General features: G+C 41.6%; 1 protein-coding gene across 28 annotated transcripts in view; it reads right to left on the bottom strand.

Annotated features, from left to right (window-relative positions):
- The window catches only part of LOC311433109 (poly(rC)-binding protein 3-like), a 511482-nt gene that overhangs the window by 121201 nt on the left and 364721 nt on the right, over positions 1-25560 (bottom strand). Inside the window, exons 1-2 of one of the 28 annotated variants that reach the window (XM_084511818.1) lie at positions 22611-22964; positions 12292-12827 (exon numbers count right to left, since the gene is read on the bottom strand). The exons of 21 other annotated variants lie outside the window; for them this stretch is intronic. The gene's annotated coding sequence lies outside the window, so the exon portion shown is untranslated. Of the gene's footprint in view, positions 1-12291; positions 12828-22161; positions 22330-22413; positions 22580-22610; positions 22965-25061; positions 25200-25560 lie in introns of those variants that run through there. 6 more of the 28 variants (XM_084511822.1, XM_084511832.1, XM_084511830.1 and 3 more) reach the window with 6 other exon arrangements.

The following is a 25560-nucleotide window of genomic DNA, read 5'->3' as shown; positions in this document are numbered from 1 at the left end:
TAGCTATAAAATATTTAAAGTACATAGTGTTTACAGGCAGTTAACGGATAGTAGTGATAAACCCCTTTCAGAAACAAAACAATTTGTCCTATAAGCTTTATGGAAATGAGGGAAATCTTAAGAGATGCAGCATCAACAAAGCTTTCATGTCAAGAGATCTCACGCTCATCTCTAAGAATGACATGTGTGCCAAACTGTGCATGAAAACTGTTTTCCTCCAGCCCTGTTTACCACCAGACCAGTGTATGCTATTCACAAAAGTTTTTATAGGATATGTCTTCAGTCAATGAAAATATCCCTTGCTTGCAGCACAGACAACAGAACTTAATTGGCTTTCTCCTCTGTTGCACTGTAATTTGCAAAATGACAGCAAACGACCACAAATTTTGAACAGTAACGTTTTACATTCACCTTATAGACTCAGTGGAAAGACAACTATGGTCTGAACATCAACTAGAAATTGGGACAGAGGTCCCGAGTTTTTCTTGATCCTTCCAACTTTAATATTTGTTTTATGGGAGACTGTTTCTCTCCCTGCCAATTGTGGCTGGCTTTCATTGAGGAACAAAAACAAAACAAAACAAAAAAAACATATCCTTCTAATTTGGCCTAGAAAACATTTTTGCTTCAATATTACCACATCTGCAGTAAACATAGAGAGATATGTCTTTGTAAAGGCTAGCACAAAATTTTTCCATCATCTCACAGTTGTAAACTGTTAAAAAAAAAAAAAAACAACTATCCAATTCATCCAATTTTAACATACTGTTTTCTCTCCTAACTTTTCTTCATTTTTCCCTACATCAAAGTCATTTGCTACTCTACTAGGTCAAATAGCATGGTATTTATATCCTCTTGAAAAGCTAAGCAACAGAGTAAAGGGCTCTGAGAAAAGCTTAATACAGTTCCTAAATTCCTATGGTTGATGAGAAGCTCATCACGAACCAGAAATATGCACTTGCAGCCCAGAAAGCCAAACCTATCCTGGGCTGCATCATAAGAAGCGTGGCCAGCAGGTCGAGGGAGGTGATTCTCCCCCCTCTGCTCTGCTCTCGAGACCCCACCTGGAGGCCTACATTCAGCTCTGAGGTCTCCAGCATAAGAAGGAGGTGGGGCTGTTAGAAGAAGTCCAGAGGAGGGCCACAAAGATGATTAGAAGGCTGGAGCACCTCTCCTATGAAGACAGGCTGAGGGAGTTGGGGTTGTTGAGCCTGGAGAAGAGAAGGCTCTGGTGAGACCTTACAGTGGCCTTCCAGTGCCTAAAGGGGGCCTACAGGAAAAGTGGGGAGGGACTCTGTGTCAGGGAGTGAAGATTCAGATTATTAGGTATATTTAGATTAGATATAAGGAAGAAATTCTTTACTTTTAGGGTGGTGAGGCACTAGAACATGTTGCCTTGAAAAGCTGTGGATGCCCCATCCCTGAAAATATTCGAGGACAAGTTTGATGAGGCTTTGGGCAACCTGGCCCACAGGAGGTGTCCCCACTGATGGTGGGGATGCTGGAATTAGATTACCTTCAAGTCCCCTTCCAATCCAATCCATTCTATAATTTTACACCTAAAAAAAAAATCCCCAGTTTAGATTTTCTTATCCTTAAGGTCCTTGGACACAGAGTGAGGGGTTTGTTAGATCAAAAGGTCCCCTGCAGCCACAGATCTCGTTCGTTAGGTAGACCTGTGATGCATAATGCACTTCCATTTACTGCCATGAAAGAACATAAACTATGCCTTTGATATTAAGAACTTGAGCTACATGGGCTGAGAAGCAAATGGGTATTTAGAAAAAAATGAGTAATATCCAAACGTTTTATTTTGCATCTAAAAAGTTCTGGTACTTAAGTTACTTATATGCAGCACTACTAACAGCAGTGAATGCTGTATGGCTAACTCATTGCACACACTTGCTGCAAGATATCATTTATTTATTTATGAGTTACAAGAAGGTTTGGAGGCCCTTTCATCTTTAAAGCTTTGCTCTAAGTATTGCCATGCCCCATGTAATTTCGACATGACCTATTGCCACACAGAAACAATGCCTGGGGTTATCTCTATCCTTTTGCCAAACTGTGCAGTCATCCACCTGTGGATGGAAACAGATGGCAGATACTAACAACTGTAAGTAAACTCTTGTATCTCTTCTCTGTTCATCTCCTTTTTTAATTCCCTAAGTGCTACCCCCTGCCCTGCATTAAAAAAAAAAAAAAAAAAAAATCTCAAAATGAGTATCAGTGTCTAAACACTCAGCTTTGAGTCTTAAAGAATCTAGTACTACAGGATAATGTCAGGAATTTACAAGTCTTTAACCAACATGGTTTGGTTGGCCTCTTTAAGGCCTGGCACAGATCCACACAGTGCAAGGATTTCCCCTTAACTTGCTCTGGTAAATTCCTCCAGTAGCTTCCTGCAGCCCCACTGCACAATGGGAGTTTGGATAAAGCAAGAAAGAAGACAGTGTGGGTCAAAGGAGAAATTTAGCTACCAATTCCTATGCTTTTCAGTATTTTTCTTTCCTAAAATACATAAATATAATAAAATATATATATTTATTAATATGCATTACAAATTCTATAAATTGCATATATCAAAAATATGTAAAACAAAGCAATTGAGCCTGTAAAAATAAACAACATTTCTCTTACGATTTTATGAAGAGCATCAAAAGGCACAGACAAGGGGGAAGAAAGCCGAAGGGCAGCTGCGGCTCAGTGGCAGCTCAGCTCCTGGGGGAACCACACTGCAGAGGTGCCTGGGGATGGAGCCAAGCAGACATTGTAGAGGGTGATGAAAGGACTTTGCTTCAACACACAGTGGCTACTGCTGTTACTCTTCCATGAATGCACTCCAACTCTGGAGTTGTGCTTGTGGGAGAGTTCTTTTATTTCTGGGTGTTTTGGGGTCTTAATGACACTCTGTATATGCTTTTGCAGTAGACAACAAGGTATATGGTTGCAGAAGTGCCTCTCACATCCCATGGGTAGCTTTTGGCCATTGCTTAAAGGCAGGTGCTCTGTTCAAGGAGTTGGGAGCGGCATTTCTTCCAATAAACTCAAAGGTGTAAATTGCCAGGCATCCCTGCAGCTATTCTTGCCAGTAAGACGGCACCACGGTGTAAGCAAGCTGCTGCTTGGTCCGTGGATTAACTGTGAGAAATTCTCAGCATAGTTAGTGCTGCTCTCCCAGCTTCATCAGCACGTACCCCAGAGGTCGATCATCAGGCTGAAATGCAACAGTTGCCTCATACAGCACAGCGTAAGAAAAGGGTAGGTTTTCACAAAGGATCTCATGTATCCACTTCATTTCAGGGTGGAGTTTAATTCGTTACTCAGTCATCCTTTTATTTTAGACCTGTTTGCTGTGTTAGCAATTGCAAGGTGCCTTAAAGTTGTGATTTTTCCCACCGCCTCAGAAAAAAAGATGATGGTGGTGGTAGTGGTGTCAGAGGGTGAAAGGATCTTTAGGAGAAGGGGATGGTTTGATGTTTTGCTTTGAGGCTGGCAACTTACTTGGACAACCTAGTGGCTTCAGGCAACATCACAAAATAAAACTGCATGGCTGCAGATGAAGGAAAGGAAGAAGGTCCTAAATATCATAGGAGTGCTCCAGTAAAACACAGTACAATTAACATTGTGAGTTGCAGCTTTCCTACCTGTATTAAGCACAGGCTGGCAACAAATATAAGACTCCATCACCTGAAATAGAAGAACGCTTTTCTGCTCAAGACTGCTGCCGAAGGCTACCGTCAGACATGAGCATGTTTCATGGAGATGACAGTTACTTTGAGGGGAACAAAGTCTGTGCTGACATCCACCCCAGGCAACCTTACCTAAATTATGCACTGAAATCAGTAACAGCAACCTCCTATTTATGCAGTCCATGCTAAAAATGAAAAAAACAAAAACAACCACAAAGAAAAAACCCCACCGCCAACAGCAAAAAACACAAACAACAACCACTAATGCTACATCCCCTAAAATACTCCCTTCTATAAGAAGGGAGCCCAATTCCAACTTAACCTCTTTGTAGGGGTCTCCTTTTCCCACAAACCTGAAAACAAAAATACCACTCTTGTATACGTAAAATAAAGAACTCAGATGTAAGTGTATATGAACGAGCTCTGACCTTTCCTTCTGGCTTGCCCATATTACAAATATAATGACATCTGCTGAAGGTCAGAGGTCTGGGGTACATAAATTCTGTGCCTGTAGTACATGCTTTCCAAAGGCAGACTGCACTGTCATGGATAATTATGACATCTAATGTAGATACGTCTCAGTTTCATTTACAGTAGTCTCTCCCTTTTTGTTTTTTTTTGGAGGAGTTGGGAGAGTAAATGGAAATAAGCCTTCATCTAGACCTGTAAGACGTCTTTGTTATAAGAGAAGATCTCTTTGGCAAGACTGATCATTTAAAATTAAGTGAAAAACATGATTTTTCCAAATTAATCTAGTTTTTCATTTGCATTTAAATTTGCAGTATATCAGATAATTGTACGAGTGGTCTACGAAAGCTCCACTGATGTTTCAACATAAAAGCTCTCATTAGGAGAGGTTTTGACCATAACAAATGAAGAGCTATATTCCAGCTACGACCCATGTGATCCATTAGTAGGGTGGGGGGCGGGTAGAGGAAGAAAGCATCAAGCACAGAGAGATATGCTGCTAACTCAGCCTTGCTGGTTTTCTGAAAACAGGAGAATAAATTTTCAGGTCAGTGAATTTTTCAACCTTTTTTTTTTTTTTTTTTTTTTTGTTTTAAATTCACAGATCCCTAAATATTTTTCCATGGAGATGCTGACTTCTGAATAGCAAAATTGAGCCCAAGGCAAAGTGCTTGCTTTTCATCTTTATCTGCCACCATTTTCTGAGATGCAGTTCACAGACCATCGGCTGAAAACCATTTCTTGAAGATATTTCTTTGTCTCAATTTAGCTGTTTTGCTTAGGATATTGCTATCCTACCTTCCCCTGAAGGAAGGAAGAGAAAAAGAGACAGTACCTATGATATGTGGACAAGATTTTTTTTTGAACTGAAATTACAGACACTTATGTTTTTCAGTCCCACCTTTCTAGACATGTTTAGGTTAAAATTGCATTGCAATCCCTCTTTCTGTAGCTCATCAGCGTTCAATTAGACAGGGTGCCTGGTATCATCATCAACCTGATACTTTCCTAGGCCATGGTTTTAGAGCTATTTAGACATTACTTTGTTCAATTAGACTCAGGCTTTTAGGTGTCTCAGTTGCATTTGAAAAATATGACTTGGCTGTCTACAACCCTTACACAACAGAGCACCAAGAGCAACCGCATCTGTCTAGAACTGTTTTTCAGCACGTAAGATCTGTGTCTGGTAAGATCTTGTAAGATCTGTCTATCTAAGTGATGTATCTACAGGTGTATACTTGCTGTCCTGGAGAAGTCCTGTACATTTGCCTAAGAATCACAAGATCCAGGAAAAAATGACACAAGCTTTTTTTTTTTTTTCTTCTTCTTCTTCTTTCCTCCTGCTCACCTCCAGTTATCTGTAGAATCCTTTTCTTCCTGGGTTTAACTGGTGCAAGAGAAGGGTCCTTTGCTCCGATACAGGCATCCACTACATACAGCCATCTCCACATTCCCTTCAGGAGTATCTCATACATCCATCTAGCTGCAGATAAGATTCACCCAAAAGGCCTGGCCCAGCGCAGCCCAGCGTTTCATGGCCTAAATGAAGTCTTCTATGTGACCAAAACCCCTGCCAAGCACAAATTTGGAAACAAGAGCATCTTTCCACCCACTGATCATTTAATCCCCTAAAGCACTATTTTCAATTCATGTTTTGTATATATGCTGCTTTTGAAGCTCTCTCTGCTCATTATAGAGTGCCCTAAGTACAGGCCTTGAAACAGACGTTGATTTTAACAGGGTTCTTTTCTTCCCCAATTTCTTTCTAAGTTTTACCTAGAGGTTTAAGCACTAAGCTTCAACAGTAACTCTGGTGTTTGGCAATGCCTCATCATGGTTTCTGGTGACATACCATGGAAAAAGCAATGCAGCCACCATTCACAGTCTGAGGCCTAATTTAGATGATTACACAGGCTCCTCTTGATAACGGCATCCCCACCACTTTGTAATTTATACAGGAGATAATGATTAAAAAAAAAAAAAAAAGACTAATTTCCATGTAGAGATTTTGCGATTTGATAAAAAAAACATTACAAAACCTTGATAGAATCATCAGAAAAAAAAAAAAAAAAAAAAAAAAAGAATTGTAACAAATGTATATGGCACAGACAAAATTAATCCAGGTTTCTTTCACAGTGCTTTGGAATCTCTACTACAGTGTCTTCTCCCCCACTGCCACACTGGAGAAATCCCTTTCTTCATGAAAATTATCAAGGGAATGATTTCCCAGAGAAGTCTGCCTCAACTTCAAGATTTATTGATAGGATCAAAGATGGATCAAAAAAGGGGGAGGGGAAGTAACGAACACATCAGAAAATTTTCATGCCTCTATTTTTTCAAATGCTCAACAAAAATTTGTATTATAACCTCTGAATAACTGAGTAACATTGAGGCTGAGGCAACACCTCTGACCTGTAATTGGGAGCAACTGTGTTTTCAGAGAGATCCAGATCAAATATGTGAAATATAATCCAACATCAGGTATCACCAAAAGTCCTCTCCCTTAAATATAAGAATTACACGAGGAATAAAAGATGGACAGTAGGGACTTGAACACCTTCCCTCCCCCAAACAAGTGGTGCACATAATGTGCTGACAGATCTAATGTCCATACCTGTTTTACCAAAAATCTGCAAAACACACCACTTCAGTTCGAACTTGATTTTTAAAAGGTAGGAACCATTGGTCCAGAATGGCCTGAAGAAATAATGGACTACTACAGAAAAATCCTTACATTTGCTCAAGCTGAGAACTTTGCAGACTCCTTTCCCAGGACCCAAGAGCCCCTGTACCCATTCACTGTACAGGGGCACCTCCGACTAATGCCTGGAGGTGCCTTTCCACAGGGCTCCTTCATGTGGGTCCCGGTTATCCACAACCCAGCCAGGCTCCAGCAACGTTTTGTGGCTTCAAGTGCCAAACACAGATGGGGCGCACAAAACCTGTGCCACAGACCGTGAGTGCACCTCGTCCTCAGCTCCTGTGATGGCTATCAACTTCTTTTTCCACCCTCAGAGACACCAGGAGCCTCTTTTCCTAGTTAACCTTGCAAGGTTAGTTCACTACAATGCAAGCAAGCCCAGCGTATGTTACTGCTCAGACCTCAAAATGAAAAGCTCATTTGTTTGCCAACACACACAGGACTGCTGGCTCAGGAGTAGCTGTGGTTGCATTTCCAATGTTGTTGAGACAAAGCTGTTTGATGGCTGTTTCTGCTCATCCCAGAAGGTACACAAACACTCAGAAAGCAGCTAGTCTGTGCAGGCCAACTGTCTGCACTTGACAGACTTATCACACTGGGCAGCTTAGATTTAAAAAAAAAAAAAAAAAGAAATAAAAAAAGAGAAGCATCTATTCTCTCTTGCTGACAACGTGACCAAAAGCAGTATGACTGCATGCTGCCTGCCTCTGCCTTGCCTATCAACAGTGCTGTAAGAGCCTATAAATACAGCAGAGACGCATAGTTGCGGTGCGGAGCCCACTCAGGCTTTCATCCCATTCTCTGGCCTCAGCACCAGATGCCAGACGGTTCTGCGGGGCTGCAGGGGCGCTCCTGGGCTTTTGTCGAGGACTGGGGTAACATGGCAGCATCATTTGTTTCGGAAACAAAACAATACTGAAAGCTTCAGCTGTACAAGTAGGAACCAAATGGCATCTTCTAATCTCAAGGACCTGCTATCTCTATGTATCGGTCTCCCATGGCACGTTTCTTTTGCTGTTTATGTACCACAACAAACTCCCCGAGCAAGCTACCTATCTTAAACTAAAATAATAACGTTAAAAACAGTATCCTAAACTCAGGGACACAGAATACTGCCCTATTCCACCCTTCAGTTAACAGCAATGTCAAGGGCAGCTAAGAAACCTTCTCTAAAGATGGGAACAACCAGGAACAACCATCCCAAACCCCTCCGCTCCCAGCACAGTACAGCAAGATAAACTCCACATCTAATAGCCTGAGACAGACATTAGGAAGGAACTAGTCATTTACTGAGGAGATGGTAATGAAAGCCATGTCTCGGCAGGCTTGGTGGCAATGAGGTATGAGACAAGATTCCAGCTCCAGGGCTAGAGAAACACCTTCAAATGGCTTAAATTTTCTTCCTAAATCCCGTTATTTTCTAATTCCCGTTCAATTTCCACAGTGAGCCCCTTTCCTTGGGCTTCCCTTGGGACAGTAGGACTATATTTCCACTTTTCAGGAGTAACGCTGCTCTCCCGGATTTCAGTGACTGCTTAGCTTCAAAAACAGAACACGCCTGGTTCATTAGACTACTTAATGGCATTCCTTTTGGCACTAGTCTTAAAGCGCTTAATGCATTTAAAACTTTTCTTATTTATTTAAATATAGAGCCAGCATAACCAAGCAGTCAGAATGGATTTGCTAATAATTGGCAAGGACATCCACCACGGAAGGAGGCAGGCACCTTTTAAAGACAGCTTGCCTTGTTCATGTTTCACCTGAATTATCATACAGCATCATCCATAACCACACAGCAAACATATCTCAAACAATATCATAGCAAAACAGCAACACTGTTTTTGTTTTTTTTTTTCCTTCATCAACATAATGAAACTAATCTCTTGTGTAGACTTTGTGGAATCAAATAAGAAACAAGATGCCACTGATGCCAAGGGTAAATCTGGATGGGAAGAGTAAGAAACTACCAATGGGGACACAATCAGCACAAAGTCTTTAACAGAGTACTTATGTCTGGAGAGGGGTGGGTTGATAATCAAGGAACAAACAGCTTGCTTTCTAATTCTGAATTTCTAGCATCCATTCAGGCAAGAACAATGCAAGATGCCAGTAGTGCGAGCTATTTCACATAGATAAGCAACTCTGTAAGGAAGCAAAAGGTGCTAAATGATACTCAAGGGAGAAGCAACAGCAGCTGAGAAAGACTTAGACAAGCAATATGAATTTGGGAGAAAAGACTGGGAAAATGCATGTTACAAGACAAATAAAGATTTAAAATATTCTTACTATAAAAGTTACTACAGATATTGTTAATAAACCCCCATAATATTTCTAGGCAATTTGATCTTTAAGTGTAATTCATTGCTGGATCACACTAAAGCTGAAGAATTCTTGAGTTCAGGCTAGATAAAACAGACAGGGCTCAGAGATTTGATGAAGGTGAGAGAGGCATGGGGCAAGACAGAGGGACAAAACCAGCCAAGCCTGTAAAAACATTCAGACCTCCTAAACACAGGAATTGAAGTTGGTATTGTGAGATTTCTGATACATTCAATGGCTAGTCTTCTACGCGTATGGCTTCTCTCTGTTTTAGAACTATTACTGTTTCTTGAAATTAGAAATAACAAAAACGTATGGAAGTGTTAAGTAAAAATGACTTTATAAAAAATGTTTTTAAAAGTTCCATAAGAAGTAAGTTTATGTACTTTAGAGAAAATATGCTGCATCTTCTCATTTGATTTGCCTTTGTCTTAAAAATCCAGAAGGGATAAGAATCCATAAACATTTCAAGTGTGGTGCTGTAGAAAACAAAGCAACATTTATTTGTGATAAATAAATATATTCCCGCTTTGGGTTAAAATACAAACAGCACTGACAAAAATCTGTAGTTGCCTAAAAGTATCAGGTGTGATGCCATCTGAAAGTAGCGTCAATATTTGATAGGAGATTGTTTTGCAAGTTTGATTTATTTGCAGGAGAAGCAACTTCTGGTTTTGGATATCTATGTATATCCTGTAAATCCAAAGACATAATTCCACAGAACAAATCCATAATGTGCCACAAGTGGAATATTACACACAGCTCTTATCTCTATAGATTTTTTCTTCCCCTAATATGAAATGCCTATGCATATGCAAAGAGAGCTAAATAAATGATATAGAAATTGGAGTATACAATCCTGAAGATGGAGGTAGAAAAAGTAAGCTAAACTTATATAATTGAGAAAAGAGGATTGAACAGAATATGATCATAGTCTATAAATATCTTACAGGTAACAATATAGATGAAAGAAATGAAAGAAGAGAATTATTTAGAATCCTGGTAAAGGATAAGATGAGAAGTAATTTCCTTTAGCTAAAAACGGAAAAACTCAAAGAATGTAGGCCAAACATTTGCAAACTCCAGCACCCCATAGCTGTATGCATGGGACTGCATTTTAATCAAGGTGGAGCTATATTTTATGTACGTGGCTATTCCAAGCAGAACAGACAAGCCTCATGCCTAGAAGGGTGCAGTCATTTAGATGGTCAACAACCATCAGAATGTTTTTTTTTTTTTTTTTTTTTTTTTGGCACTATATGGGGGACCCAATAGCAGAGATGAATTCAAAGAGACATTAACATTCAATAGGGTTTTAATATTAGAAATACTTATTTTGACAGGCCTTCTATTTTCCTTTCATTTTTTTTGGAAGCAGGTTGTTAATACTAATCACAGCCATTATAAATTGCATTAACCTGGCAACTACCCCATCAGCAGCAGTTAAAGATGGACATACAGCAAATGCCTTGGATGTTTCTCAGACAGCAAGAGAAGACTTGCTCTCAATCCAACTTCTCCAATTTTCAAATAACTTCAATATGTGCTCATAACAAACAAACTGGAATATGGAATTAGACAATTACCTCAAAGATTGAAATGAACAAAATTTGACTCTACAAATTCATAGACTCCTGCTGCTCTGTTGAACGTAAGAAGACAAGAAGTTGGCTTTAAGATTGATGTGAGATCCAGAAAGTTGCCGATCTGCTTCTTATGTTGCTATACAACAACACAGATTGAGGAACTAAATTGAGGGATTCTTTTACTGGGCACTGTGCAAGCAGTGTAGCCACGACCATGCAGATGTAAAGAGAACCTGCAAAGCCAGGTTTGGATCCTGGCAAAAGCTCATGCTCTTCCCTGGTTTTGGGGCTACCTTGCTTTAACTACAGGAGGTAAACTGCTTGACACTTCTAAAATGTGTGTGGTGATGCTCTGGAGTGGACTGCAGGCAGCCAAATACTGATGTATCTGCCTGGACTTATGTTCATGGGTCAGACAGCTTTGGGAAATACTCCCCCCTTGCATCAGAAATGCAATATTCATAACCAGATATAACTGTCCACCAAATTCTTGAAACAACAGCATTTTACATTGGATCAAACACTTGTATGTTGTTGAGCGGGTTTCTGATAATCCAACTGTTTTACAATGGCTTTAGAAAGCGGCAAGCAAGAGTATTTCATACTTAATGACACTGCTGCACACATCTTGGGAACATTTTGTTACTCGATTGCCAGCTCTCATGAAAGTTTACACAAGCAATGGAAGAAGAATACATCCCTTTGCCCTGTAAACATGGACATTTCAGACATTTCATCTATAATGGAAATGCCACAGGCTCAAGAAATGTAATCCACTGCAATTTCTTTATTGGCAAAACTTTTAAAATACTATTTCAGTACAAACACACCCAAGATGCACAATCATTTGCTCAGAAGAGAAACAAAACAGTAGCTGAAAGTGTGAATAGAGCTACAGATTGACCCTCCCTGCAACAGTTGTTTATTATTTTTATGGTTACATCACAAACTTGCATCTACAGTACTGTTACAGCACATTAAACACCAGTGTTTACTAGGGAGGACTGGTCAACACCCAACCAAAGCCTACTTGTCCTGTCCCATCCTAATAGGAGTCCCCTGCAAACACAGACATGCCAACGTGCACAACCCTGCACAGAGGTTTCAGATGCATGGATTCTATCCAAGACCGTCTGCCCAAGTGCCACTGCAGAACCTTCCTGTGGCATTGATTCCCATTTTAGATGGCAACAAAATACCAGGGCTGAGAGAGTTTTGAATAGGGGAGAAGAAAATCTAGCCTAGAATATGATCTTTTAGGTATTTCACTACTGAATGTTCCAAGTAGGTTAAATGAAGATGCACAGGTTTTGGAAGTGAAGTGGTAGTGGACAAAATATAATAGGTAGGTATAGTGTTCCTCTATTAGCCACTGAACCTTTCTGGTGTCATTAAAAATAACACCTTCTCCGGAGATGTTGGGAAAAAAAAGATCTACACACCAAGGTAAGCACTTCCTACATGTGTAACATTCCAAATGCATTGCAAAGATTTCCACTCTCCCCTTCTAATGTCATGGACATACCACTCTCACTCTTGCTTTCCACTGGCCAAAGTATCTTTGCAATCCCGTTTCTTTCTTCTTCTACTCCATCAGAAGGTGCTGTCTTCCAAGCTCATAACTCACAGGACCTTCTGGAGAGGGGAGGAAAAGTCAGTAGAAACAAATGGGAGAAGAAGACAGAGCCTGTGAAAATACAGGTACCACTGGGCTTATTCAGATGTAAGCTGGAGCAATGTTACACAACTTCCACAATGAGATGCCTTCTGGTAACCCAAGTCAACAGAAATTGCTGGTAACATCTTTGTGCTGTCAGGGAGATGTGTATTCCTGGGGTGTAGGAACACAGAAGCTCCCAGGACCCCTTTGGGATTAGCCAGGAACCTGTTCAATCAGAATAACCAAGGAGAAGTTCTGTAAGGGCCCTTCTGTAAGGCTGTCTCCTCTTCATCCTCTTGCTTGGATTTTACAATAGGACTGTCTTTTATCGTGTTTGATCTTCTGCGTGCATGGTAAAACTCAAGACACTCTTTACAGTCTATCCCAAAGAAGTGAGGCAGCTGGTAAAGAGAACACATTAAAATAGCCAGCACAGTTTGCAAAAAAAAAAAAAACAAAACAAAACAAAAACAACCAGGTAAACTTATTAAAATATAGCTCCAGTTATACATCTACAAATGTCATTGGCTACGAATGCAGATTGATGGCACTCCAGACTGCCAAACAAACAAACAAAAACAGAAGATATTTTTGCTGGGAATTCCCTTTAATACCATTCTCATCACAGAGTCACTGTGTGTATGTATACAAGCTACAGACAGGCACACAAATTAGGTGCTCAGTGCTTATGCAAAGCTACTGACTTTGACTAAGTATTAATTGAACAATATTATTAAGTTTAAATTAATATAGATTAACTCAAAACTTTGTTGATTAAACATCATAAATTAAAGAGATTTATCTGAATAAACACAGTTCAATAAGTCCTTGTTATGAATGGGAACTGTGAAGGCAGGAGTCTGTTACATACAGCAATTATTCAATGCTGCAGACACAAAAGCTAGTCTCACAACGTGAGCTATAAAACCATTTTTGTTTATTACTACGGCATACCCACTTGACATCTACACTAATAAATGGTTCTCAATGAAAAGCATGCGAGTACACACCATTTTCTCTGGCTTTCCCCAGAGTATGGAGGATCATTAGACAGATCATCAGCTTTCCGCAAGATGCGTCTGTGTAGTTTTCAATTTTTGACTAATAGTCTCCTGAAATACAGTTTGCAACAGAAAAGATGCTCATCCAAAGTCGTCACTAGTCTCAGTCTTTGAGAACGTGGCAAGAATTTGCCCTCAGCTTTAGACAAATTTGCAGATTCAAACTAGTTTTATTCTGTGGATATTCTCCCCCCTTGTGCTAACCCTTCACACTGTATTTGCCATTAAGAAAACAGAAGTAGCAATCCATAACTACTTCTGAACACAGTAACTGAACCATTTCGATGGCTATTCTCAGCAGTAGACTTGTTTCTTAGAATTTTCTCAGAAAGCGCAAATTCATTTTCTTTTAAATATATGAACAAGTTTTATATGATTTGCCAAGATTTCATAAACAAAAACATGAAAGATACTCAACACAGTAGAAACATGATAGTTTTCTTCAGAAAGATGCCAGCTATGGCTTGAAGTTGCAGTTAAGTTTTTAAAATGAGTAAAAAAAAAAAAGTCTGAAATTAACATAGCCAAAAAGTAAAATCTATTCATTTCCACAAAAGATGATCTCCCAGCATAAAAATGTATACATACAAAATATCTAAACTGCATTAGTGCATAGGGACTAGAAATGAAATGCATTTGAAGATATTTTATGCTTGTCTAGTATATTTTAAGGATATTATTTAGAAATACATTTCTTTATCTTGCAACTCAGTCTTACTCTCATTGAGCGCATCAGATTTTGATGCATTCTTAAGTAAAATCTCAGAGGCATACAGAGCGAAAATGAAGGTGACATTTTATTAGTAACCATAGGCAACTCCAGTTCTGGCTATTTTCTTTATTATTTATCTCCCTATACATACATATATACATGATCTGCTGCTTTTAACTTTATTGACTAATAATAATATTCACTGGAGATTGGGTCTTTCCTGTCTACTGATGGGAAAGCGGAAAGGTCACAAGGTAAAAGAAAACTCCATTTTCATAGGCACTTTAATGCATTGCTCCTAAGGGAATTTTTAGAAAGGTTTAGATATTTATGGGTGGGCCCTTTACCACTGGAGACAACTAAAAGCCTATCCATCTGTGCACAATCCAATGTAATAAAAGCATGGTAGAACAGATAGTCTCTGTACACTTTCTTTGTAAAATCATGCTTGTGCTTTATTGCCAGTTCCACAGTAATTCCCCACACCCACTCAAAGTAAAATAAGGGTTGTTTCCTAACGGGGCCTACAACAGGCAAGCAAAGGTCACAGTGCTGTGAGATTTTCTTTTAGATAAGGAACAGGATTAGACATGAGTAGGTCACAGTGAGCAGATAACCCTAAAATGATACTCAGGGATGACAAGGCAAAGCCCAGGCTCCAAATCATGTGTCAGTGATCCCTTTCCAGCAAGTCTGGGGTCAAGGAAGTAGCTACCAACAAAATTTGTGAATGTGTGTACACACACACACACACACACATATATATATATACACACACACAGGTTAAGGCTACTTTCTTCACAAGAAAACTAGTATGAGAAAATCAGAATACAAAGGTTACCTAAATGGCCTTAACTCTGCCTTTTCTCATCTTTTCATTGAAACTGAAAACCAAGAGACCAATAAAAGTGTTTATGAAAAAAAAATAATAATGAAAAAGAACCATCCAACCACATGAAAGCTTGTTCTCACAATTCTCAATTGCAAGGAGACCGTTTATCACCTTTGGCTATAAACTACCACTCATCAGCTGACTCTAGCTATGTATGCAATGGTCAACATGAAGCAAAACATTAATTTGTACTCAGGCTCCCACCAATATACAGGCACTTATGGCTCTGTAAGTAAACAGGATGGCATTTTTTGTATGTTGGCCTCCAACAAACCAGAATCACTTCTGACACTGCCTAAAGCATTGAATGAATAAGCCTTAAAACATAACTGCACACTGACAGACACAATCTCTTACAAAAAAATTGCTATGGCATTTAAGGGCCTAGTCAAAGCATGGTCACTGTTTAAAAACATTACCCCTTATCCTATAACTATACTCCCTGGAAAAAACAGTCCTTCCCCAGCTTTCCTGTAGGCCCCCTTTAGGTACTGGAAAGCCACTATCAGGTCTCCCTGGAGCCTTCTCTTCTTCAGGCTGGACAACCCCAACCCACTCAGTCTGTCTTCATAGGAGAGGTGCTCCAGCACACTGATCATATTTGTAGGCCTCCTCTAGACTCATTCAAATACTTCCATGTCCTTCTTGTGCTGGGCACCCCAGAGCTGAACACAGGGCTTCAGGTGAGGGTCTTGTGAGAGCAGAGCAGAGGGGGAGAATCACCTCCCTCGGCCTGCTGGCCACACTGCTTTTGATGCAGCCCAGAAAGCCACCATATCCTGGGCTGCAAGTGCCCATTGCTGGCTCATGTCGAGCTTCTCATCAACCAGCACCCCCAGGCCCTTCTCCTCAGGGCTGCTCTCAATCCTTTCTCCATCCAGCCTGTATTTGTGCTTTGGATTGCCCCGGCCCAGATGCAGGGCCTTATACTTGGCCATGTTGAACCTCATGAGGTTTGCATAGGCCCACCTGCCAAGGTCCTCTTTTTTTTCCACCTTAAATGTAGAGTGATTCTGACAGGACTCATGAATGTTGGCCTAACTGCAGTATTCAGTTGACCAAATCCCTCAGGATTCGACCCAGCATGAGTAAAGGTGGTAAATTACAACTACATTGAAAAATTCTGAAACTACGTTTTTTTTTTTCTTTTTTCTGCAGTTAATGAATAGGCAGTTAATTCAGGTAAAACATTACATGGAGAGCAATAGGGAAGTACACTGGGCATGGCTAATACGTCAGGAGAGTGGCAAATATCATCTGTTCACTTAAGTTACAACTGACCAAAAAAAAAAAAAAAAAAAAAGAGAAAGTCACCCATAACCAGGAATGAGGTGAAACTAGTCTTTCACTCCTCATCTTTGCTGTTACAGCAATGCTGGTTCAAAGCATAGGAGGAAGAGCTGCACCCAGCATGTGATGGTCACAGCAGAAGCCCCCAGGCACAGACACAACTCTGTTGATATTGGAGGTGCTCTACTCAGTCACGGGAAAGTATAGCTTCAGGAGGCTATGCCACCACGGTTTGCACTGAAGGCTTTCATCAGAGACTTATCATTCATGTGCAAACAGAAAACTCAAATATTTCAGCAGTATTTTAAAACACGGGGGCAGCTTCAGGGTATCTTACTTATCTGACACTACAAACACCAAACGGACATTAGACTTAATTACAAGCAAGGTTTAAGAGCTTTTCTGAATTTTATTCAGCTTCCCCCACCCAGTCCACAGCAAACATCCCGGGATGCTCACAATACTTAATTAACAGTGACAGACTTCCTATTACCTACCGGGGATCTCTTTGTACAGTATGAATGCTGATGGGGAAAGGAGGGAGGGGGAAATGAAGTATCTGTCTCTTGGTGTCTGCCTGGGGCCCTTGTTCTTCCCAGAGAAATCTTATCATGTAACTTCTGATGTTCCCTTCAACTAGATTGAAACCCAACTATTTAAACAGCTCTAAACTGAAAGGAGCTAAGACTCTAAACCAGATTCTTACCGCTATGAAAGAATACTGTCAGAACAACTGTAGATCAGAGAACATTGTATATTTTCCCATTTAGACAGGAGCAAAATATACTTTAATTTCCTCTCATAGGTATACTATACACTAATAAAAAAGGCAAACAGTCTTCCATCTCTTTGATCATATGTAAACAAAACTCCATCAGATCCAGACAGCTTAGGGACTTCTAGTATTTAATCCTGTGCCATCAGTAATTATAAAGCACGCACTGAAGTTGCTTCCGTCACCATTGTTTTACATGTTTTTCATTCAAGATCTCTGCTGTTGTTTCTATGGGAGGTTCAGTGTTACAAAGCAGTAAATCTCCATTAGGTCTTCTGGCTAGATGTTGGCACACAGTCATGCCATGCTAATGTGATCCTAGAGGTACACATACAATTTTGTTAATCGAATTAAGTCACAGAAAAGTCATCTCATGGTCTTCAAAATTCATATTCTATCTTTCTCTTAAGGCTCAAGTGAAGAATGGTTGTTTTACCATTTGCTGATGAGAAAAATACCAGACAATGGGCTTAAGGTAACCATTGTAAACCTGGGATGAGATGTTGTGGACACTGCTCCAAGCCCTTCATTGTCATATAGCTACAGCCAAAAGTTGTTTTTTTTTTTTTTTTTGTCTTTTTTTTTCTTTTCAAGTGAAACTATTCTTTGTTTCTTATTACAGATATGTCCCTAGTCTAGTCTATAAGCATAGCCTTTTTTTTTCCCCTCCATTAAATGTATTGTGAAACTAACAAGTAGAACAGTTTAGAACAACATGAACTGCAAACAACTAGTACTTTTCTAAATTTTTTTTTTTGCTTATTTTCAGAATAATCCCCAGACAAATTCCAGAATCACAAACAAAAACAATCCCCCAAACGCAACGAACCACACACATACATTTTTTTCCTCCAAAATATTTTGCATGAGTTTTCAGGTGTCCCTGAGCTGAATCCTTATAAGAAATGCTGCAGCGCCCTTCTCTCTTGTATCAAGCCATGGGCTATCTGAGCAACTAATTACACTGGTATATGGAATCTTTTTACTCATTTTATAAGCCCACTGCTTATTTATTCCACACTGTTACAGTCAACTCCTGCCATCAATGCCCACGTCCCACTCAGAAGAAAAGCCTGTTAAGGTCACTGGACCAAATCTCGATGGTCTTAACTGCTGCTCTAGAGCTCCCAGCTTTGAGCTATGACAGCAAGCACAGATCTTTGAAGGGGTGGGTGGAATAAGAAAGTTCAGACTAAAAGACCATTACAGTTATGGGAACAACAAGGTCTGATCCGAGTAGGAGTCTGGCATGCATAGGAATGTAATTTGAAAAAAAATTAAAAATGCATACATTAACCCTCTTGGAAAAAAAAAAAAAAAAAAAAAAAAAGGCATTCATGTTGTTTTGAATTTTGTATAGATCATATTTTATCTTTAAAATAAAAATGTCTTTCTATACTATATATTTTTTAAATTAGTCTCTGCAGAGGGCTTTCAGGACTCTGAAAGCAAGTCAAGGTGCTGCACAGCTCGCGCGTACACAAGGTGCCAGCCTTTGGCAGAGCACACAGAGGCTTCAGATCACAGGTTAGTACAGCAATGGCCACCCGTATTTCTGACTATGGGGCTGTCTCCAAGAAGTCTTGGCGTACTGTTTAGATGGGAATTAGTTGACCTGAACTTGATTTCTGTGCCTGATTGAAGAATGTTAGCTACTGACAAGGTTTCACATGTGATTAAGCTTACTGAATGCTGTCGTTGCTTTATAACCACTGTGTAGGTACTTGGACACACTATCATCTCCCCTTCCCCTAACCAAGGGACACTGTTTCATAAAAGCAAACATGCACCCTTAAGATGAGATGGATGTCTATTCCAAAGATTTCCTGCTCGATTTTAATCCAAAAGAGCTGGCATAGAGCTGATATTTTTTAATTAAAACCTCCTTTCACTCGGCTCACTCCCATCTTGTGGAGTACCTATCAATCAGGAGGAGTCACCGCAGGATGCACCGGGTGGCAGGAGGCGAGTCTGTCCCCTTCTCCATCCCCCAGACAGAGACACTCCACCCCCAGCTTCATTAACTAAATGCACTGAATAAACCTTAACATCTCAGCTAAATCCTATTGGCCTTGGATTTGCTGCTTAATGCTAAAACCCAAGCGACCCATTTTTCTCCTGTTGATACTTCTATCGCTGATGGCAGCCAGCAGAGAAAAATATCCGACCTTAAAATATTTTAATATAAGGAACAAAACCTGGAGAATTCATCATTCACTCTTTCTGCTGCTGTTCGTGAACTTTACATAAGCTCTGCTTCTTGTGTCAAAACCTCCCCAGCTTTTGTGCTTCATAGGCAACAAAGTGAGTCTGTTGCTTAGCAAATGAATGCAACAAAGTACATTTGTTACTAAAAGTGTGACAAGGTCTCTTTTAAAGAGAAATGATCTCGCAAATACTATGAAAATAAATTTCTGCCCATTTTACATTCTCCAGTCACGACGTTATTACAGACGTCAGAAGACAGAAACCCCACTAGCTGAAAATCTTTGTGAAGGACTAACAATGAGCGTAAACAATCTCAGTGCCGCAGACTCGTTTTGAGTTCCTATCCATAAGTTTTGCTCTAAACTGTAGTAATTTGCCTTGCTGATTTCACACTAAAGCCAGAAACAGCTGAAGCTTATTCAAAATCCCCCTGCCTCTTTGCCATCGGCCCTCCCATACCCCCGAATCTCACCCCTGCTCAGCTGCCAAACCCTTCCCCAGCCCCTAATGACATGAGCCCCTAAGCACCCTGATGCTTACTGATGCTCACTTCCCACTCTTTATTCCCAGCACCCCCAAATTGTGCTACCCACCCAGCTGCACAATCTCCCTAGAGCAGCACTCAACACCTCTGGCTCCTGAGGCCACGTGCCTGCCTTCACTCCTTGCTCCACCAAACCTCTGCCCCCTTCTTTGCCCCAGCACCTGCCTTCCCAACACCCTCTCCAGTAGCAAAGACCTCTTTCATCCTTCTTCCACACTCCCACAGCTTCACCTACAGCCCCTGGTGCTTCGGCATCTGTCCCTGCCCAGCCTTTCTCCAGAGCAGGGAGGCAAGTTTGTTCCCTATTTTCCTTCATCCCTGGCATGGAGCACCTGTAAAGGGGTACAAACCACCATGATTTGGCTGGGACAGTCTTATCCTGTGGCTGCTCCGTGGCGAGCTGCTTCAAGTGCAAATAACTCAGTGCTCCCCTAACAGCTTTCTGAAGTCGCCAACCATGCTTTCAGTAATCTATTGGAGACGGCTATTCTTATTTTCTTCTTGGTATCCAACCAATACAGCAGTCTTTGGATTTGACTTATAATTTTAATAGGGCATTTCACTTGACATTAATATCAGAGCCCGATGCCCTACAATGCTGAGACCAATTTCCAACAAGAAGGGCTGCATCCCAAAACGCCTCTTCCACATGGCCCCAGTCCTCCTCCTGTCAAATTGCTGTGGAGTTCAGAAACTGCAAAGGCTGAAAAGAAGCAAGGAGCCTGGACATTCATCGGAAATCCAGTTACCCTGAATAAAAACTGTATTTACAGAGTACCTAAGAGCTAATCTGATCTAACATGGAAGATATGCACCGCAGGTTACACATTAAGATTATTGGTAGGATGCCCGCTATGAGAAGGCTTTCAAATAAAAATGCTCTCTTTCTGACCGTGCACTTGCATTAATGTATTTCTTACTGATACCACTAATGGGAGTGTTTATCATGTTTTTAGCTTCTGTGAAGTAACAATAAAAATATATTGCGCCATGTAAGAACAAAATGAATGCACTCATGTTGCTGTGCCTTATCACACCACACACTCTACAGAAGAGCTTAAATATGCTCTTTGAACGAAGTATCAGCAACCAACTTCAACATTACAAAAATGTTTACAATAGCATAAACTGGAGACCGAGAGTGATAAGGGATGAAACCAGTAAAAGAAAGAAAAGTTATATTCTTTGGGACTTATTTTTGCAGCATGGACAGGGATGAGAGACATAAAGGGGGGAAATTCTTTTGTAAAGCAAAATAAAACAGAACAAAGAAAACAACACACTGCTATTTCAGATTGTGAAGAAAGTAAACGTTTTTCTACACATGAGTATAGGTTAAGAAGGCACGGAGAAACAACCATGTGGTGATCACTCAAGCTTTTCTTTCTCTCCTTGAGCACAACAAATAGAGTGCTAGGTATGATGTGTTTGTTGAAGGCTTTATGAGGGGGTAAGCCTCATCTTTTTTTTTTTTTTTTTTTTTTTTTTTTTAAGTAATCTCTTTCCTAACTTTAGTATGGCTGATTCCAGGATTCCATTTTGAACCATCCTCAGAGATTATTTGTGAACTACGTATGAGGGACCTTTTAGGGATAAGTGGTGGACAAATGGATTACCAGCTGCTTGACTCTCTTATTTTTTTCGTCCTTCCTTATACTACTTTTCCAATTCTAATAGTTTATATAAAAGAAAAACAACATCTATGGCTAGACCGGACAATACGCATACTCCTTGCGACAAAATTTTCTTCTAATGCTTGGAAGCGGGCACACGCAGCAATTTCCAGCTATGGCTGGATTTTGCCGCGTATTGCCTACATGAGACCTGCTAAGCATTCAGTTAATGCCTATTGCCTAATCTTATTTTACTTTTCCAGCAGATCCAGTAGGGTTATCAGAAACACAAACAGCAGAACTCGTGCATTAAAGGTAACCGCATTCTGTTTAATACAACCTTCCAGCCGATGTATCACAGAGATTAAAGCCTAGTTCCTGGCACAGGGCTTCCTGCACACTTTAATATTACTAATAAGAGGAGGCGGGAAGCCCGGAGTCCTATCCTATTACTATTATCATAAAGCTACGACCTATTCCTTAAGTTTTCCTCCAGCCACGCACACGTCGGGGTCTACTTTTCCTCCCCGCCGCCCGGCTCGCAGGAGGCCGATAGGATTGCCGCCCCGGCTCCCGGCTCCAAACAGCCTCCAGAAACGCTACCAGCTCAACAAGAGGCCGTAACATCCCCTGCTAATACCTCCGAAAGAGGAGAAAACGCTCCGGTTGGGTTGCTTTTTGGCAGCAGCGCGGCTTTACAGGCCGTCAGAAACTTCTTCTCCTCTGCTTTGCTCATCGCTGCGGCCCCGCCGGCTCTCCCCGCTCCCCAGCTCAACCTTCAACTTGCGGCAAACTCCGACCGGGGGGGTGCGGGGAAAGGAGGGGGAGCTAAGCCCGGGGGTGTTATTTGGGCACGGAGAGCCCCGAGCCGCCGGCTGGGCTGGTTACTCACCGGGGGAAGGAAGCGTGCCCGTCCCGGCTGGCAGCCCCGCCGCTCCTCCGCCAGCGGGAGCTCGGCTCCCAGCACCCGGCAGCGGCCGGACCCCGGCCCCGGGACGGGACAGGACAGGATAGGAGCCGGGAAAACCGGGGGGAACCGAGAAGGAGCCAGGGGGAGCCCGGCCCGAGGAGCCCGGCAGCGGCACCCACCTGCGGAGCGGCGGCGAGCGCGTCCCTCCGCTCCTCCCGCAGCCCGAGCGCCACCGGAGCGAAGCCCAGCCTGCCTTTGGGGTTTTTCTTTCTTTCCTTCTCTTCCTTCTCCTTATTTTTTTTTCTTTCCCTCGCTCTTCCTTTTTTTCTTTTTTTTTTTTTCTTTTTTTTTTTTTTTCCCTCTCTTCTTTTCTCCTCCCTTCCTCCCCTAGCTTAGCCCCTGGCAGATAAGCCCGAGCGAGGCACAGCGCGCACACAACCCCCCCCCTCCACCAATCATCTCAATTAGTGCCACATGAGAGGAGCTTCTGCCCAAAATCTGCTTAAGAAAGGGCCAGAGGGCAGGGCAATCGCCTTTGCTCAACAATGACCAGAAGCTGCTATAAATATCCAAACAAAAGCACTGTCAAGGCCGGGAATGTCACATCCTAATGTGATAAAAATTGTAGAGGCTCGACGTATGGAGGAAGAAAAATGATAAAACAAAATAAAATAATAGAACAAAATAAAAATAAAACAAAATAAAGAGACTAAAAGTGGTTGCCACCTTCCTACCCTCTCCCCCAGTCTGTAACCTTGCAGTATATTATCAGAGTTGTATGTTCCTGGGTGCCAAGTTATTGTTTTTCCGACCAGCCTGCTCACAGCCCCATTGCGACAGCTGCATGCTAATATTTTAGGTGCCCATGTCTATGCATCTTCTATAACCAAGCAAAGTGACCAGGGCCGGTCAGGGGTAGCTTGCAGCCCCACAGATGCATCACGTCGCACAAACAGTGTGAGCAACAGTTACTCTTCATTAAAACATTAACAAAAAGTCCCCAGTACACCAATAAATCATTCAGGACATTAATAAAGTATAGATTCAGGTGCGTTTGTATCAAAAGCGGGGCCTTCAATCTAATTCGATGTTGACACATTTTATTCCAGCACATCCCAGCGCTACGAGTGAGGATAAAGCCCAGCCTGAGCTTCCCAGCTCTGCAGTGAGTTAGAACTGTAAACTCACCAAAATCCACCTCCAAAACCCACATGTGAAAATACAAAACACCCCTGATCCAGCAGAGAGCCCCCACAAGCAGCACCCAGACCTAGAGCTTGCGCATCGCTTTGCAAGCCCCCAGCTTGCCCTGTGCGAGCAGCTGGGCGCTGCCGGATCCGGCATGGAGAGGGCAGGGCAGGAAAAGGGAGTTGTTTGGATCCCGTCTGACTGTCTGTGCACTCAGCAGTGCCTCGGAGATAGCAATTTCCAGGCTGTTGATTGCAAGATGACAACAGCTAAGTTCATCCCAGGGGAAGCTGATAGCCGCTGTCACCTACTTCCCTCCCCAGGCAATTCCCAAATGTAATAATTGCAAAGGGAGGGCACTCAGCCGAAGTCCTGCCAGCTCTTGTGTCTCAGTGTTGATGTACACATCTATGTAGAAGTAGTTAACCCTACTGCTAACATGGCTAACCTCATGTTCTCCTATAACTGAGATGAAAGCCATCTGAAATTATCCCCGTTTCCTGTGTTCACTTTCCACCAACTCAACAATACATTTCTCTTTCACTACAAATAAATGTTATTTTTTCTGCTCTGTTCCCGTGCCCTCCTCTGATCAGACTTGTTTGTCCTGCCACAGCAAACACTGCTTTCTCACACTAAACCCATTCACATACAGGCTTATCCTCAAAGCACCCTTATCCTCAAAGGCTGTCCAGAGACAGTTTTTGCTGGTTTATTAATTCCCTGAATTTAAGCGTGTGTCCTACATAACAAAGAATGTACTTTTAGCAGAGATCAGTTGTAGAAACGCACTTAAAAGAGATAATATTTAAGTGCAGCTCATGCAAAACTCCAGTCCGAAAATCACGTGCACAGGCTGGTAAGGACAAAACTGCCTGCAAGATTTCCAGGCTTCCTAGTATCAGTGGGGACAGAAATATTCTTTATTTTAACAAAGAGCTTTCAGTAGGCCAGAATGCAGAGATGCAGAACAATAAGAGCAATACAGACAATACAGACCCAGCATTGTCGGGCCACGGCCAGCAGCCCGCAGGCTGACAAAGCCTCCCTGAGAACTGGGCTGCGGGGATGGGGCAAGCAAAGCAGAGACCCCCGAGCTGGCCCGGGCAGGGGGGAAGTCTGCACAGCCCAACCCAGCAGCTAGAGGTGTCGCGAGATGTCCAGCTGTATTTACAAGGCAGCTCAACATGGCTATTAAAGCCTGTGGGTTTCACTGGTCGGTCTTTACGTAGGGTCCTGCTTTCACTTCCAGCGGGGCCAAGCTGGGTGTCCCTGCAGTGACAGCACGGGCATGCTTTGCATTGGAAAGAATGAACAGGGTCTTTGCTGAAGGGAAAATAACCTCAACAACAAGAGCAAAGAGAAAAGAAAATAAAACAAACAAACAAAAAAAAACACCCTTCCAGACAAACAGTAAAAGATTTTTAGAATAATGAGCTTACCTGGGAAAAAGATGACCTATAACTTTAACAGATACTTAGTTTTAACTGAGGAAAAATCCAGTAAAAATAAGTCACTATTGGAGTGAAATGCAAGATTGTGTACATGGTATAAAGCTCTAGCCAGCTAGGCAGATGAATAAATTGTCATAACAGAGCCACTGGCTCCAGAAGTGAATGAAAAATATTCTTTGAGTTTTTGGTGTTCTGTTTATCTTCCACTTCCTGGATCAGCTATCGTTACAGAGTTCAGAGACAAGAGGAAAAAACAAAAATGTTACAAAACTAAACAGTATTTCCTGGTCCTGCCAAAAGACCCTGTTTGAGCTGAACTGTCTTGACCTGGTCCTCACTGTTTTGTCCAGAGGTAGCTGCTTTCCTGCATTAGCTTTTCCAACCTATGGATAAAAGCTGGTGGGGGAATCTTGCAACCTCCCTTAAAAGATGTTGAAAACATGAGGGAAATTGCATGTGTGGAAATATGCCTTACGGAGAAGTATTC

Source organism: Aythya ferina (genome assembly GCF_964211825.1).
Source record: "Aythya ferina genome assembly, chromosome: 2".
Lineage (NCBI taxonomy): Eukaryota > Metazoa > Chordata > Aves > Anseriformes > Anatidae > Aythya > Aythya ferina.
This window is presented reverse-complemented; position numbering and strand designations above follow the sequence as displayed.